We start from the raw sequence: 18,004 nt of genomic DNA on the forward strand, positions 1-18,004 counted from the left end.
ATCTACGCTCCTGCAGGTACGGGAATTGCCTCGCACCTGTGGCCTTTGCCCTGATCACCTCCAGTCGCTTCTGCGACCCACTCCCTCGCTTCTACGATGCCTCACCCGCAGGTGCAGTTCCGCTTCTGCAGACACTCGACCGCATCTGCGGCCTATCCTTCCCCCAGCAAAATTTGCATCTGCGCTTGCCTATCCACTTCTGCGGCCCTGATTCCGCAGGTGCGATTGCACCAGCAGCTGGCTAAAACCAGCATTCCTCAACTTCAAATTTCGATTCGAATCCCGTAAGAAACTCACCGAGGCCCCGAGGACCCCGTCCAATCATACCTACCAGTCCCAATACATGACATGAACCTGCTTGAGGCCTCAAATCATGCCAAACAACATCAAAACGACGAATCAATGACCAAAATCCTTCTTAAAACTTTTCAACTTCCAAACTTCGATGAACGCGTCCGAACCATACCAAAACATTTCGGAATGACGCTAAACTTTGCATATAGGTCATGAATCACAATACAAGCCCATTCCAAGGCTCGAAATTCCAAACGGACATCGATAATGCCAAATCCTAATTCGAACCAAACTTAGGAAATTCTTAAGCCTTAAAATGCCAACATTCCATAACAAGCGCTGAAATGCTCCCGGTGATCCGATACTCAATCCGAACATACGCCTAAGTCCGAAATCATCATACAAACCTTTTGGAACCTTCAAATCCTGATCCCAAGGTCGTTTACTCAAAAGCCAAACCTTAGTCAATTTTTCCAACTTAAAGCTTCCGAAATTAAAATTATCTTTCCAAATCAATCCCGAACTTTCCGAAATTCAATTCCGACCACACGTACAAGTTATAATACCTTATGTGAAGCTACTTAAGGCCTCAAACTACTGAATGACGCGCTAGAGCTCAAAACGACCGATCGGGTCGTTACACATATCCAATTAATATCCATCGTATTAATAGTCCTCATCTGCTCATAAAATATTATAATTAAAAAATATCAACTTTCTTAATAGAGCTTAAGCACTTCAAAATTTTCCAGCATGCTACATTCTCCCCCACTTAAGAACATTCATCCTCAAATATTTTACAAGTTACTTCTAAGCATAGAGTTACCATCCTTTTATCTCTAATCACCATGCATATGCACTTATGACTTTATATGGGTCTTATACTTTCTTTCCAAAATCTCAACTTACTCATGGCCTTCAAATTTTGGCTATCTTTACAAATTCTTAAAATTTTGGCAGAGCTTCCCCTCTAATAGGGACTATCCAAAAATTCCAACCTATCAAGAATAATCTCCCACATGGGCACCAACAATAACATAGCTCAACAACTAACAATATACAACATAATATGCCATCTTGGCCCCACTAGGCTGTACATATACTACAAGTGTATCAAATGTTAATCTTTAAAACTTTTAACTAGTAACATATATGAATACCATTCAATATCAATAATAGATACTATACATAGCTCCTATATCACTATTAAACATGCCTGCATTTTCTTTAGTCATGCATACGTCAAGTTATACCTGAAAAGTCTCTTCAAATAAATCAAAAATCTCTCTGTGATTGGACTTCCTTAATAATTTTTTTTGAGATAAAGAATAACTTATTTTCATGCTCCCTTAATAATTTAAGAACATGCATTGCATTATCCCTTTTTGTTTTATTCTGTGTGAGGTGTGCACATACTAAAAGTACTCCCTTATTCCATAAAATTTCATGTATAATTCAAAGTACTGCCTCGTTTTCCGCCAACACTTGAATTTAATTTAAATCACATATGCCTCTAAGTTGTAAAAATACATTTGAGTTTTCCCTTAAATAAGTGAATATCAGACATAACTTTTTAACATCCCTGATGTAGAACATCATGACTATTGCTTGTAATGAGTCTTTGATTCCCTACAAATATTTTATGGTCATTGTAGTCATTCCATCATGAAATTACTGAAGATTTTCTCTTTGTCTTGATTCGTGAATAAGAAATCTTATTTCCAAAACCATCACCTTTAAGGTGAATCTTTTCTGTTCTGATGCTCCCCCACTTAAGAGTAAACCAAATTCAAACTCTTACTTGCCACTTGAAGTCATTATTAAATTTCTATCTCACATAAAACTTTTCATTGACAATCAATTTTGTCACCCACTACAATAGGCTATTTATCCCTCCCAATTAGAATTCTCTATTTTACCGCTTTAATCTTTCATCGTACCTTGAATTTTATTTCATCATTACGCTGATATGCTCTGTATTTTGACAATAGGATAGATTGGTTATGCTCATAGGAACTTTATTTATTTATTTTTGCATCCAAGTATCACATCGCTACTAGATGCAACATATATCGCTAAGTGCCTTTATTTCCCGCCCTTACGACATTATTATAGTTAGCACTTCACTCTTTCATGTTCACTCTACCGTTGAAATCACTTCTAACATTTCACCCTTCAATTCGTGAGTACGACTACCTTGCATCTCTTATCTCATGCTTAAATAAGTTGAACAAGTGTGACTCCCTTAGACTAAATCCATATATCATTGAATAACTTTTCACAACATATACCATCTTCACAATGCTAAATGTAAGAAATATGCAATCTATCTTATGCCACCATCATGTCCTCAAGCCACACACACACACACACACACACATATATATATCAAGCCGCATATATATATGAGATTCCGTAGTATATTTCTCTGAAATTATATTTCTTGCTAGTAAGTCCTTTTATAAAACTTTATTTTGATGGTATCTCATCGAGTAGGCTAATACTTATAATAAAGATGTCATACCTGTAGGGTCTTATTACCTCATGCCTTCATCATAATGCAAACTCATTTGTCTGTAGCTAATATCACATATTTACATCAACATGTTTCATATAAAAAAATATATACTTGCATATTTTTTCATTCTTTATGGTATCATTGACCTCGTCCATATATATCAAGTTAGGAATTTGTGGCACAGTATCATGTAGCCTTAGAATTCTTGTAACTTCTCAATCTCCGTACCATCACCATTTTCAATTTTGTTTTTGAACCTTACGTCGTACATATTATATGTATAGCTTTCTAATAACTTTAACTTAGCCCATGAGCCATTTTAATATTTATTCTTCTTAAATCATAAGGATCTGTTCACTCACAAACTAATTGCTCTTTCAATATTGGACACATATAGAGTTGCTTTGAGATCATTCTTGGAAATTCTCAATCTTTCATCATTTCAACAGAATAAAATAAGACATACTTCGACTAGAAAAACTCAAGATTATCATTCCACGTCATTTGTTTCTCTAACAACCTATGTTGCTTCTTATAACCTCCAAGATTACGCTTTTTGTACATTTTGTGCCTTAGTATTTTCACGCTTACCCATTTAAGTTCACATTATTTATCCTCAACTACCTTGGTATGCCTAATTAGAGATTGACTTTTATTTGTATCACATTCATCATCTGGAGGAACTCAAGGTTTGTCATGCCCATCTTTTACATATGGCATGCTTCATCTATCCTCAACTCATACTTAGATGTGGCACTTTATTTCTTGTGTGCTAGTTATATTACATATGACTCAATCATGATGATAACCTATCATGCTCAGGGGAAACCCGATGTTTAGTATAATTAAGGGTCATCTCCCTTATCTTGTAACATTCCCTTTTCGGATGATCATGAAAGTCTTTTTCTTTTTCTTTTGCGAAGGTGTTTTTGGTCATTATTGACACTGTCTTAACTATGTCATACTTCTTATGAGTCATACTATGTTTATCACAAACTTGACTGATTCACATTCATTTATTAATTAGATCCATATCACCTCTATATATCTTGTCATGATAATTTAAGATGCAACCTCTTCATTTACAGTACTTTTCTGTACCTTTGTTAAACTCGTTAATGGTGATTATCATAGTAAACAATCATTCCAACATCTTGACCAAAAATCTTGAATTGAAATCTAGGTTCTACCATAGGTGCCCTTATTCGCATCCTTTAGTAAAACTCTTTATACGTCATGACACCATCCTGACAATACTAGCTGACATCATCATCTTATTTTCTTCCATGATTTCTCAGTATTCGACTGATAATTCTGTCACGACCCAATTTTCCCTCCGTTTGGTATCGTGATGGCACCTAGTCTTAGGGACTAGGTAAGCCTAACATTAATTGAAATAATATTATTTAAATAACATCTAATGAGTTAAATAGAAATCTCATACAATTCCCAAAACTGGTAGTACAAGTCATAAGCTCTACAGAGTTTGCTATTACTTCTAAATACAACAATTCAAAAGTAAGTAAAAACAGTGTAAATAGAAATAGGAAGGTGACTCCGAAGCCTACGAACGCAGCGGCAGGTTTACCTTGAGTCTCCTCAGCAAGGATCCTTACAAACGATCGATACCTGGATCTGCACAAAAATATGCAGAAGAGTAGCATGAGCACACCACAACGGTGCCCAGTAAGTATCAAGATTAATCTCGGTGAAGTAGTGATGAGGACTAGTCAAGACACCTACTGGTCTAATAAACTGAACAAGTATAAGTATAGGGATGACAGAACATGACATCTATATGAGGACCCCACGATATGGCTAACGACATAACAACTACAATAAGGAAGGAAAGACAACAAGTAACAGCAGAACACCAGAATAAGACACAGAAGAATGAACGAAAGCACAACCCAAATTCGAAAATCATAATATAGTAAAGGCAAGTAGTAATTCAGCAACTGCAATAGTTTTCACATCAGGCCTCAGCCAACAAACCCCAATAAATTAGTCAAATCCTTCAAGTGTAAACTTTCACTCGTAAGTTTTTAAATTGAGGTCTTTAGAATATAATCCTTTCCAATAAGAAATTTCTTTTTATTTTTTGAAATATTCTTCCTTCAAATAAATATATTTCAAATATAGTTTTTTCAGGATAAAAACCATTCAAATATAAACTTTTCCAGTAGTATCTTTCGAGTATAAATTACCCTGTGACACTTAAACATGGAAGATTAGCAGCTCCAAACACATATATAACCACAGGGGAATCTACTGGGATACCGTCCCGTAGTCCAGAATCAAATATGCAAGACAGGGGGATCTCCCGTAATACGTCCGTAGTTCCAATTTAAATATGCAGTGCTGGGGGATCTCCCGAAATACGTTCTTAGTCCCAAAGTAAATATGCAAGACAGGGGTATCTCCCGAAATACGTCCGTAGTCCCAATTTATATATGCAGCGCTGGGGGATCTTCCGGAATACGTCTGTAGTCCCAATTTAAATATGCAGTACAAACAACAGAGATAACAACTATAACACGACATAAACCTCGTACCTCACCACAACAAGTGCAAAAGCAACAATGACAGAGATGCAAGGTACAACGAGCAAATCAACTCAAGAACTTAAATCACAAGAATGGTAGAACTCATTCACAAGGAATAACCACAGTGAAGAATGCTAGGCACAAGGAGAACAACTTAACAAGGGAAAACAAAACAAAATATAGCAACGATTCCACAATATTCAAGTCAATGGTAAGAAGCCAACACGAGTCAAATAGTTCCAAATAATGGCAAGTCAACTAAGATATAGGTTATCTAAACTCCTTTTGAGGTTGAGCAATTACGAGAAATATTCAACAATTCAAGTAAGGATAAGCAACGGAAGATAATCATAACTCTAATTAAGACTAAACAAGTATAGGATGAGAAAATAATGATTTCAATTAAAGATAAACAGTTATGAAAAATATAGCACGACGATAGAAGAGGTAAAATCTTTGGTTACGTCGAATAAGGGTCAAATAAACAATAAGAGTGAATCCTAAAGCAATTATCTCTAATCAAAGCATGTAAAGGTGAAACTAGCAAATAGGAATTTAAGCGTATCAAGAACAACATCATACACGGTGAATATAAGAACATAAGAACCCTAAAAGGCCAACTTTCCACAAATAAGTCTGAGCACGCACTCACCACCTCACGTACACTAACTACAATCAACATAGATGAGTCAAATCCTAAGGGGAAAATCCCCCACACAAGGTTAGGCAAGATACTTACCTCAAACTACGCTCAATCAGTCAAGTAGTATGCCCTTTCCTCGATTTTCCGACTCCGATTGGCTTGAATCTAGTCATAATTAATTAGATTCAATCAATACAAATTGTAGGAATAAATTCCATATGAAGATACAAAGTTTCTACAAAAACCCAAAATTTAACCCAAAAATCGCCCGTGGGGCCCGCATCTCGGAACCCGACAAAAGTTATAAAATATGAACGCCCATTCCGATACGAGTTCAACCATACCAATTTCATTCAATTCCGATACGAGTTCAACCATACCAATTTCATTCAATTCTGATAATAACTCGACCTCCAAATCTTAAATTGAATCAAGAGGGTTTTCACAATTTTTCCCAACTAAATTCACCGATTAAATATTAAAAACAACCATGGATTCAGGTAATTTAACCAATATTGAGTCAAGAACACTTACCCCATTGTTTCTTCTGAAAATCTCACAAAAATCGCCTCATCCCGAGCTCTAATCCGTCAAAAATGAAAAATGGGACGAAGTCCCATTTTCTGAACTTAAACTCACTGCCCATGCTTTTCTTCTTCGCGTTCACGTGACTAGTGTCACGTTCGCGAAGGCCTTACCATGTATGGCATTGCGTTCGTGTTCGAGCTCACACGGTCGCGGTAGCCAACTGCCCTCTTTCTTCGCGTTTGCAGTCCATGCTTCGCGTTCGCGAAGGGTTAATGGCTCAAGGTCCCGGCTCTCCTTCCTTCTTCGCGTTCGCGACCACTGCGTCGCGTTCGCGTAAGCTTGACCAGACCTTGCCTCGCATTCACGTCCACTCCTTCGGGTTCGCGGAGGTCAAATCCAGCACTCTCAAAATTTCTTCTTCGCGAACGCGGGACTTTCTTCGTGTTCGCGAAGAAGGAAACCAGACACCAGAATCAGCAGTTCCAAAACAGCTCCAAATGATCCGAAACCACCTCGAAACACACCCGAGGCCCTCGGGACCTCAACAAATCATACCAACCAGTCCCATAACACATTACAAAATTGCTCGAGGTCTGAAATCGCATCGAACAACATCAAAACGATGAATCGCACTTCAAAATAAAAAATCCATGAACTTTAAACTTTCAAATTCTATAACTTGTGCCGAAACATATCAAATCAATCCGGAATGACTTCAAATTTTGCACACAATTCATAAATGACATAACAGACCTATTCAAATTTACAGAATCGGATTCCGACCTCGATATCAAAAAGTCAACCCCTGGTCAAACTTCCCAAAAATTTAATTTTTCGGCATTTCAAGCTTAATTCCACTACGGACCTCCAAATAATTTTTCGGACACGCTCCTAAGTCCAAAATTATCATACGGAGCTGTTGACATCATCAAAATTTCATTCTGGAGTCATTTGCTCAGAAGTCAACTCTCCGGTCAACTCTTTCCATTTAAGCTTCAAATTAAGGATTGTTCTTTTAATTTAATTCCTAATCTTTAGTAAATCAAACTCGACCACACCCCGCGGGTCATAATACATATTGCGAAACTGCTCGTGACCTTAAGTCACTAAACGGGGCATAAATTCTTAAAACAACAAGTCGGGTCATTACATTCTCCACCTCTTAAACAAACGTTCGTACTCGAACGTTCTAAGAATTATTCTGAGATTACCAAATTGATGATTTTTACTTTTACACATATACCCACGGTTGATTCCACGCTACCTCATTTGAGATAAGCGTGACAACATCATCTCATTTGAGATTATTTCTTTTATCTATACTTGAAAACTTTAAGGTCATTTTCTTACGCTCTAATATTTTCAAAAGGCCTGATTTCTTACAACAACACACAATATTAGTCTCAACTGGTTATAGCAACTCGTGCCTATGCACACATCAATTTCTCGTTAGTGTTGAAGTAATTCAAAACTTTCTTTGGGGTGCTGCATTATTCCCCGCTTAGGTTCATTCACCCTCAAACACATAACATATTTATCTCTTCTTTTGCAATTCTCAATCCTTCAAATTTTACTAACTCCCAAATTTTTCAGAAATTTCGGTAGAGTCTCCCTTGTAATTGGGCCTATCCACCTACCAGAGTAACACCAAACAACTCTTAACAATACATCCACAACCCAACAAAGTACCACAATGTATATATATCAATAAATCTCCGCATTACAAGTACTGCATTATCATAATGATAATCCGGGCATGATGCACCTCATATGCACACTCATCACCACATCTCTGGTCTTAAAAGCTATTCATAAATAAATTTCAGCATCATCCACCTCATTTCGAATTTTTAACAATACTGACAACAGAATGTGAGGCATGAAGACCTCATGATTACTTACTCGGATTACTGAGTCATATTTAACGCCACTTGGGCACTCATCTCATAGGCTAAAACTCAATATTTAAAGCACGAAATTGGCTGAATATGCACAGAAAATATACAAGAATTATCAAAAAAGCCTAACAGGTATGACTCCCTATTAATATTATTGTACAAATAAATTTTTCACAAAGGGAGAATTTTAAACTCATAAATATTTTACCACAAGGACCTCATCCTTATATAACTTCCACCGCAGCTTGAAGCCCGATTTAAATAATTCACATCATGTAAAAATATGAGAATCTCGTCCTCCACCCCGAATCACAAGTATTTTGCCCATTGTGTCAACTAAAATTTAAATTTTTCCTTTCTTCCTTCTTTTCAATATATTTCATAAACAGTTTTCACAACACATAATGAATCCTCCTACCGGCAGGGCATATAATTCATAAAAATTGGAATCAATTATTCTGAAACACATTGAACCCACTGTAATAAATAACAAAAATTACTTTTGGGATTGTGTACCAAAAATATAATGACAGACACGGGTTCACATATTTAAATCTTCCGACAGGGATAAACATATAAGTGGGTCACAAATTTACGAAGCTCACCCATAAGTGGAGCATAATAGGAGGACTCACCTCAATATTTAGAACCGAATCAAATTAAGAAAAATATCCTTTTATAATAAAAAAATCAGGATCGTACCTGTAACGTCACATCTGGTGTATTGGCCTCAGCCAAATCATAGCAATTATATCAACGGGTCATGTCTCTACCTCTTAGGTACCCACTACCCGCCTGTCCTCCACCTCTAGCTGACTGTGCATGTGGAGTATTAACTAGAATAAGGCTTGTAGCCTAAATATATGATGAAATCCGTCTCTTCTAAAGCTGGGACATTCCTCTTGATGCGTGTGGTATAATTACACTGATAACAACCCCTCTAAGGTCGTGGATACTCGTACTGAGCATGTGCTGGATAACTGAAATAATCATTATAGAAATCTCGTGCCGATGGTGCGCTGTAAACTGGAGCACTCCGAGTAATCTGATGTGCGGATTGAGCTGACCGACTGCTCAAGCCTCCGCTATAATGGGTTCTAGCTGAAGAGTAAAATCCACTGAACCCTCCAGATCTCCGAGACCTTTTTGTCCTCCTTAGACTCCCTTTCCTTGTATAAAACACCCTCAATCTTCCTTGCAATCTCCACTACTTGTTGAAATGGAGTATCAGTTTGCAACTCTCGAGCCATGTATATTTTAATATCATAATCGAGCCCCTTAATGAATCTGCGGACCCGTTCTCTGATTGTTGGAACTAACATAGGTGCATGATGGGCTAACTCACTGAACCTGATAGCATATTCTGACACTGCCATAGTGCCCTGACGCAACCGTTCAAACTCTGTGCGTCACGCATCTCGAAGAGTCTGGGGAACAAACTCGTTCAAGAACATTTTCGAAAATTGAGCCAAGTTGGTGGTGTTGCATCAGCTGGTCTACCTTCTTCATAGATTTGCCACCACCGATACGCTGCGCCTGACAGTTAAAATATAGTAAAGGTAACTCCGCTCACTTCCACAATACCCATGGTGCGGAGAATACGGTGACACTTTTCTATAAATCCTTGGGCATCCTCTAAAGATGTGCCACTGAAAGTAGGTGGGTTATACTTCTTAAACCTCTCAAGCCTCTTTTGTTCTTTTTTTGATGCCTCTGGCCTGACCTCAGGCTGAACCGGGATAACGGGTTATACTGGTACTATACCCGAAACCTGACCAATGTGAACCTGCTGCTCTGGAGTTACTCTGGCTACGGTACATGCTCCTCGTCGGCCTCTACCTCTAGCGACATCTGCTCTGGGGTAACGTTATCAGCAACTATAGCTCGCGTCCTCACCATCTATGAGAGAATGGAATGATAAAAGTTCAAACTTCGAGATTAATGAACTTGCACGATGGAATGAAAGAAGTGAGATTATCCTAATAGTTTTGTAACCTCTCGAAGATAAGTACAAATGTCTCCATACCGATCCGCAAGACTCTACTAAACTCGCTTATGACTTGTAGCACCTATGAACCTAAAGCTCTGATACCAACTTGTCACGACCCAATTTTCCCTCCGTTTGGTATCGTGATGGCACCTACTCTTAGGTACTAGGTAAGCCAAACATTAATTGAAACAACATTATTTAAATAACATCTAACGAGTTAAATAGAATTCTCATACAATTCCCAAAACCGGTAGTACAAGTCATAAGCTCTACAGAGTTTGCTATCACTTCTAAATACAACTGTTCGGAAGTAAGTAAAAATAGTGTAAATACAAATAGGAAGGTAACTCCGAAGCCTACGAACGCAGCGGCAGGTTTACCTTGAGTCTCCTCAGCAAGGATCTGCACCGCTACTAACGATCGATACCTGGATCTGCACAAAAATGTGCAGAAGAGTAGCATGAGCACACCACAGCGGTGCCCAGTAAGTATCAAGACTAACCTCGGTGAAGTAGTGACGAGGACTAGTCAAGACACCCACTGGTCTAATAAATTGAACAAGTATAAGTATAGGGATGACAGAACATGACATCTATCCGAGGACCCCAGAATATGGCTAACGGCATAACAACTGCAATAAAGAAGGAAAGACAGCAAATAACAGAGGAACACCAGAATAAGACACAGAAGAATGAACGAAAGCACAACCCAAATCCTAAAATCATAACACAGTAAAGGCAAGTAGTAACTCAGCAACTGCAATAGTTTTCACATCAGGACTCAGCCAACAAACCCCAATAAATTAGTCAAATCCTTCAAGTGTAAACTTTCACCCGTAAGTTTTTAAATTGAGGTCTTTAGAATATAATCCTTTCCAATAAGAAATTTCTTATATTTTTTTTTAAAATATTCTTCCTTCAAATAAATATCTTTCAAATATAGTTCTTTCAAGATAAAAACCTTTCAAATATAAACTTTTCCAGTAATATCTTTCGAGTATAAATTACCCTGTGACACTTAAACATGGAAGATTAGCAGCTCCGAACACAGATATAACCACAGAGGAATCTACCGGGATACCGTCCCGTAGTCCCAAATTAAATATGAGAGATAGAGGGATCTCCCGGAATACGTCCGTAGTCCCAACTTAAATATGCAGTACTGGGGGATCTCCCGGATACCGTCCCGTAGTCCCGAGTTAAATATGCAAGACAGGGGGATCTCACGTAATACGTCCGTAGTTCCAATTTAAGTATGCAGTGCAGGGGGATCTCCCGAAATACGTTCGTAGTCCCAAAGTAAATATGCAAGACAGGGGGATCTCCCGGAATACGTCCGTAGTCCCAATTTATATATGCAGTGCTGGGGGATCTCCCGGAATACGTCCGTAGTCCCAATTTAAATATGCAGTACAAAAAATAGAGATAACAACTATAACACAACAGAAACCTCGTACCTCACCACAACAAGTGCAAAAGCAACAATGACAGAGATGCAAGGTACAACGAGCAAATCAACTCAAGAACTTAAATCACAAGAATGGTAGAACTCATTCACAAGGAATAACCACAGTGAAGAATGCTAGGCACAAGGAGAACAACTTATAAATGGAAAACAAAACAAAATATAGCAACGATTCCACAATATTCAAGTCAATGGTAAGAAGCCAACACGAGTCAAATAGTTCCAAATAATGGCAAGTCAACTAAGATATAGGTTATCTAAACTCCTTTTGAGGTTGAGCAATTACGAGGAATATTCAACAATTCAAGTAAGGATGAGCAACAGAAGATAATCATAACTCCAATTAAGACTAAACAATTATAGGATGAGAAAATAATGATTTCAATTAAAGATAAGCAGTTATGAAAAATATAGCACGATGATAGAAGAGGTAAAATCTTTGGTTACGTCGAATAAGGGTCAAATAGACAATAAGAGTGAATCCTAAAGCAATTATCTCTAATCAAAGCATGTAAAGGTGAAAATAGCAAATAATAATTTAAGCGTATCAAGAACAACATCATACACGGTGAATATAAGAACATAAGAACCCAAAAAGACCAACTTTCCACAAATAAGTCTGAGCACGCACTCGCCACCTCACATACACAGACTACAATCAGCATATATGACTCAAATCCTAAGGGGAAAATCCCCGACACAAGGTTAGGCAAGATACTTACCTCAAACTGCGCTCAATCAGTCAAGTAGTATGCCCTATCCTCGATTTTCCGACTCCGATCGGCTCGAATCTAGTCATAATTAATTAGATTCAATCAATATAAATTGTAGGAATAAATTCCATATGAAGATACAAATTTTCTACAAAAATCCAAAATTTAACCCAAATATCGCCCGTGGGGCCCCGTATCTCGGAACCCGACAAAAGTTGTAAAATATGAATGCCCAATCCGATACGAGTTCAACCGTACCAATTTCATTCAATTCTGATAATAGCTCAACCTCAAAATCTTAAATTGAATCAAGAAGGTTTTCACATTTTTTCCCAACTAAATTCACCGATTAAATATTAAAAACAACCATGGATTTGGGTAATTTAACCAATATTGAGTCAAGAACACTTACCCCATTGTTTCTTCTGAAAATATCCCAAAAATTGCCTCATCCCGAGCTCTAATCCGTCAAAAATGGAAAATGGGACGAAGTCCCATTTTCTGAACTTAAACTCATTGCCCAGGCTTTTCTTCTTCGCGTTTGCGAAGGCCTGACCATGTACAGCATCACGTTCATATTCAAGCTCACGCGTTCGCGGTAGCCAACTACCCTCCTTCTTCACGTTCGCAGTCCATGCTTCGCGTTCGCGAAGGGTTAATGGCTTAAGGTCTCGGCTCCCCTTCCTTCTTCGCGTTTGCGACCACTGTGTCACGTTCGTGTAAGCTTGACCAGACCTTGCCTCGCGTTCACGTCCACTCCTTTGCGTTCGCGGAGGTAAAATCTAGCACCCCCAAAATTTCTTCTTCACGAACGCGGGACTTTCTTCGCGTTCGCGAAGAAGGAAACCAGACACCAGAATCAGTAGTTCCAAAACAGCTCCAAATGATCCGAAACCACCCCGAAACACACCCGAGGCCCCCGGGACCTCAACCAATCATACCAACCAGTCCCATAACACATTACGAACTTGATCGATGTCTCAAATCGCATCAAACAACATCAAAACGATGAATTGCACTTCAAAATCAAAAATCCATGAACTTTAAACTTTCAAATTCTATAACTTGTGCCGAAACACATCAAATCAATCTGGAATAACTTCAAATTTTGCACACAAGTCATAAATGACATAACAGACCTATTCAAATTTCCAGAATCGAATTCCGACCTCGATATCAAAAAGTCAACCCCCCGGTCAAACTTCCCAAAAATTCAATTTTTTGGCATTTCAAGCTTAATTCCACTACAGACCTCCAAATAATTTTTCGGACACGCTCCTAAGTCCAAAATCACCATACGGAGCTATTGACATCATCAAAATTTTATTCCAGAGTCGTTTGTTAGAAGTCAACTCTCCGGTCAACTCTTTCCATTTAAGTTTCAAATTAAGGATTGTTCTTTTAATTTAATTCTGAATCTTTAGTAAATCAAACTCGACCACACCCGCGGGTCATAATACATATTGCAAGGCTGCTCGAGACCTTAAGTCACTAAACAGGGCATAAATTCTTAAAACGACAAGTCGGATTGTTACAAATTCTTATTCACCAAAGTTATACATGTTGACTGTATCAGTCCCAATCTATTCTCAACTTATCTTTCCATTTTGAACAAATCTGACACTTTCTGGTTGTTAGCCCAAATATCTTGTATTATAACTTGAACCTAGAGCTTTATTCCTGTAACTTCTGTATCTTCCACAATAGGTAATCAATACGATCGAGAATACGTACTCTCACTTTAGGCACAAACGCACGATCTAAAGTAAGATGAAAGTGAAACTCCCTATATATCATTGTAGCTTCCCCAATATAAGTCTGGACGACAACACACTGATAAGAGGGACTCTACTTGACATGACTCCATATACTTCCTAGGACTCGACTTAGAACCTAGTGCTCTGATACCAAGTTTATCACAACCCAAAACCACGTGACCGGCACTCGGCACACTACCCGACCCCAGTGAACCAAACTATGTGATGCACCCAAATCATATGCATGAAAACTATAACTGCTGAAGCTCCTTGAAAATCATATACATTTTCAAGTTAAATGATAAAATGTTTTTCAATTTCAAAATCACACATGACACCTTCCATGATTATAACAATGAGACTAAGTATAATAAATATATTTTCATGTATGACGTGCACAACCCCATTACTATAACTTTTCACAACTATCTATGGAGCCTCTAAAGAATAGAATTAAACATTTGGGCTAATACCCGGCTAGCATAAATTAAGAAAACAACATGATATCTACCATGAAATAGGAGTGGTGCCTAACCATATACCTTAGGAAGAGAGTCATCCTAGCCCTGACCTCATGTCACGTATCCTACCTCATCCTGAAACATGTAAAGTAAGCGGGACCCTGGAGGGGGGCTCCTAAGGGCTGAGTACACCACAACGGTACTCAATAAGTATCATAGACTCTCTCTAACTTAAGTTCTTGGGACAAAATTTATTAAAAATAATGCATCAATATTTAATATAAAACGATAAGAAATTTTATCCATTCATGATCCTTGTCATTTTAAATAAAAGCCAAGTGAAATATAACCCACAATGTAAACTTTTAAAACATTTATATCAACCCAAGATTTTGGATAAAATCATACAAAATCATTCCATTTGCTTTATGTCATTAAAATCACTTTCGGCTCCTTAGGCCTAAACATAAGAAAATCATCCTTAACTTTCACCGGGAGTACTTTTCCATCACCGACATAAGAAGGCCAACTAGGTTATGTACCTAGCGGCAAGTATCATATACCCTACTTGCTCAGGTCGTCTCATCGTAGTGTCGTACGAATCGACTCAGCCATGCTAATCATAGCACAAAATAATACCCTCTCAAAGGAGATCACTCTGTCGTAGTCTATACCACAAAGTGGCCATCTACGCCTACACCGGCACGTGTAATTTCATGACGACGAACACAATATATCCGAAGTCAATCTCGGTGAACACAACTAACTCCCAAAATATTTGATACTTCCTAAGATAGATTCATAGCATAGTAGCCTCAAATGATCTATTTTTATCAAATCATAGCATTAATAGAAAATCTAAGCCATTTGAACAAAATTTAAATAAACAACCTTTTTACACGTTAAAGCCTTTAGCAATTTAACATCAATCTTTAAAAGATACCATAAATGCTATTCTGCTCATCAATTTCCAAAAGGAATACTTTCCATGAAAACTTATCTTTAACACTTAAATATGTATACTCTTGTCAAAACGGAAGTTTTGATAAAAACTTATAACATTTACCTTGAGTGTCATTTTGCCAACAAGATTAAAAATAAAATTTGATAAAATAGCGTGACACTACATATGCAACATAATATTTTTGTACATGGAGACATCCACACTTATTTGTCCCCACAAGCACGAAACCACATTTTCAAACAACTTAAGTAGTAACTCGAAACATGCTTTTAGAGAAAGTCCCTCAAGAAGAGTAAGTTTTAATCAACCTACCTCTCTTTCGCTTTATTAACATTCACAAGCTTTCAATCCTCTTACATCATTCCAATATTGATTAAAATGCTCAAACACTACCAACAAATTGATATCTACAATTAGATATACTAATTACATCAAAAAATGACCTAAAATATTTATCAATAACCATTTATGGCTCATAAGTTGGCTACAAGCCTTCAACAACTCAAATCGCCGAAAAGAGTCACATGCTAGTCCATTCAACTTTATTCTTATATTTTAATACCCATTCGAAGTCATTGATGATACTACATTAATTGTTACCAAGTTACTATTCATCGTCTTTCATAATCAACACTTGCAAAATATACAATTCGGGTGATTACTTAGTTAATCACCTCCAACTTTTGCTAACAAATAATTCCATAGGTTCTTTGTATTCATCAATTTCATCGCCAAGATTACTATTCATCTTCTCTCTTTATTTTCTCAAAAGTACTATTCATTCCATGAACTAGATTTTATAATCCAATCTTTCAACCATTAAAACTTGTAACAAATGCTTCAAATACTTCTAACTACTCATAATAAACGAGTTTGAAGCATTGGAATTACCTCTAGTAGATCAATCTTGACAAATCACAACTTTGGTGATTTTTGTGTTCTTGAGAATTTTATGATGAAATCTAGTATTTGGATGAAAGAATGATATTAGAACTCATGTATATTGAGTAAGAATCAACCCAAAATATCATTAACAACTTACCTTAGTTGGTTGGACTTGATTTGAGCTTAAAATCGCCCCTTCACCTGAAGAACCCTAACCCCAATACTCAAAATACTCTCTTCCCCTAATTTTGTACTTGTAGGCCCATATTTATGGGTTTAGGATGCGGCCCTGGATGCTTCACATCCCCAGTTCACTCCTCTTCAAAGCTCGGATGCGGACTCGGACACTATGGCAGTACTTCACTGCCAACCTTCGGTAATTGGATCATAACTGCTTGTAGGAATCTCCAAATAATGAATGGTTAAAAGCACTAGAAACTAGGCTTGAATACCCTTAATTTGATAGGTTTTCCCCACATAAGGCCTTATATATATCTAGATATATGCATCCAAAATTAGGTCTTGTTCGTACTCATTTGGAACTTTAGTCTATCATGTAATTTCCAACTTGACTTGGACTTAGGGTTATCCTTAGACCCCACATCACTTATAATATACCTTGTACACTTATTATCATATTTAATTTATATCCATCATAATAATAATCCTCGTCTGCACTCTGCACATAAAATAATATAATTAGCACACATTAACTTTCTTAATAAAGCTTAAGCACTTCGAAATTGTTTGGGGTGCTACAATAACTACTTTTGGAATTGGAGTAGGTGGTTCTTTGACTTTTGAGAGCGTGCTTCCAAAACCTTGATCTTCACCTCCTAAATGAGTAGGAAAATTTTGCCGAACATTGTCTACTAAAGCTTGTCACGATCCAAAATCCACCTAGTCATGATGGCACCTAACCTAACCCGTCAGGTAAGCCAATTAAGAATTATCCAATTTAAATGAGATTTATTAAGAAAAGAAATGATAATAAAACTGCTTTTATACAAGAATTTCCCAAGGACTGGTAGTACAAATCATGAGCTTCTAAGATTAGAATTTACAAAGCTGGTATGAAATAAATACATCATCTGTTCGCAATGTACATAAATAGATTTTTATAAATCTAAGGCTACTATGAACAAGAGGCAGCTACAACCGGAACGCATGTACGTCTTTGTCACGACCTTAAATTTCCCTCCGTAGGTCGTGATGGCACCTGGTCTCTAAGATTAGGTAAGCATATCAATGCGGAATAACAATAGAAATATAAAATAAATAAATTTGCAACTCACATAATTATAACTCCCAAAACCGTAGAAATAAGTCACAAGCTTCTAAGA

Source organism: Nicotiana tomentosiformis, chromosome 2, assembly GCF_000390325.3.
Source record: "Nicotiana tomentosiformis chromosome 2, ASM39032v3, whole genome shotgun sequence".
In the NCBI taxonomy this organism is placed as follows: Eukaryota; Viridiplantae; Streptophyta; class Magnoliopsida; order Solanales; family Solanaceae; genus Nicotiana; species Nicotiana tomentosiformis.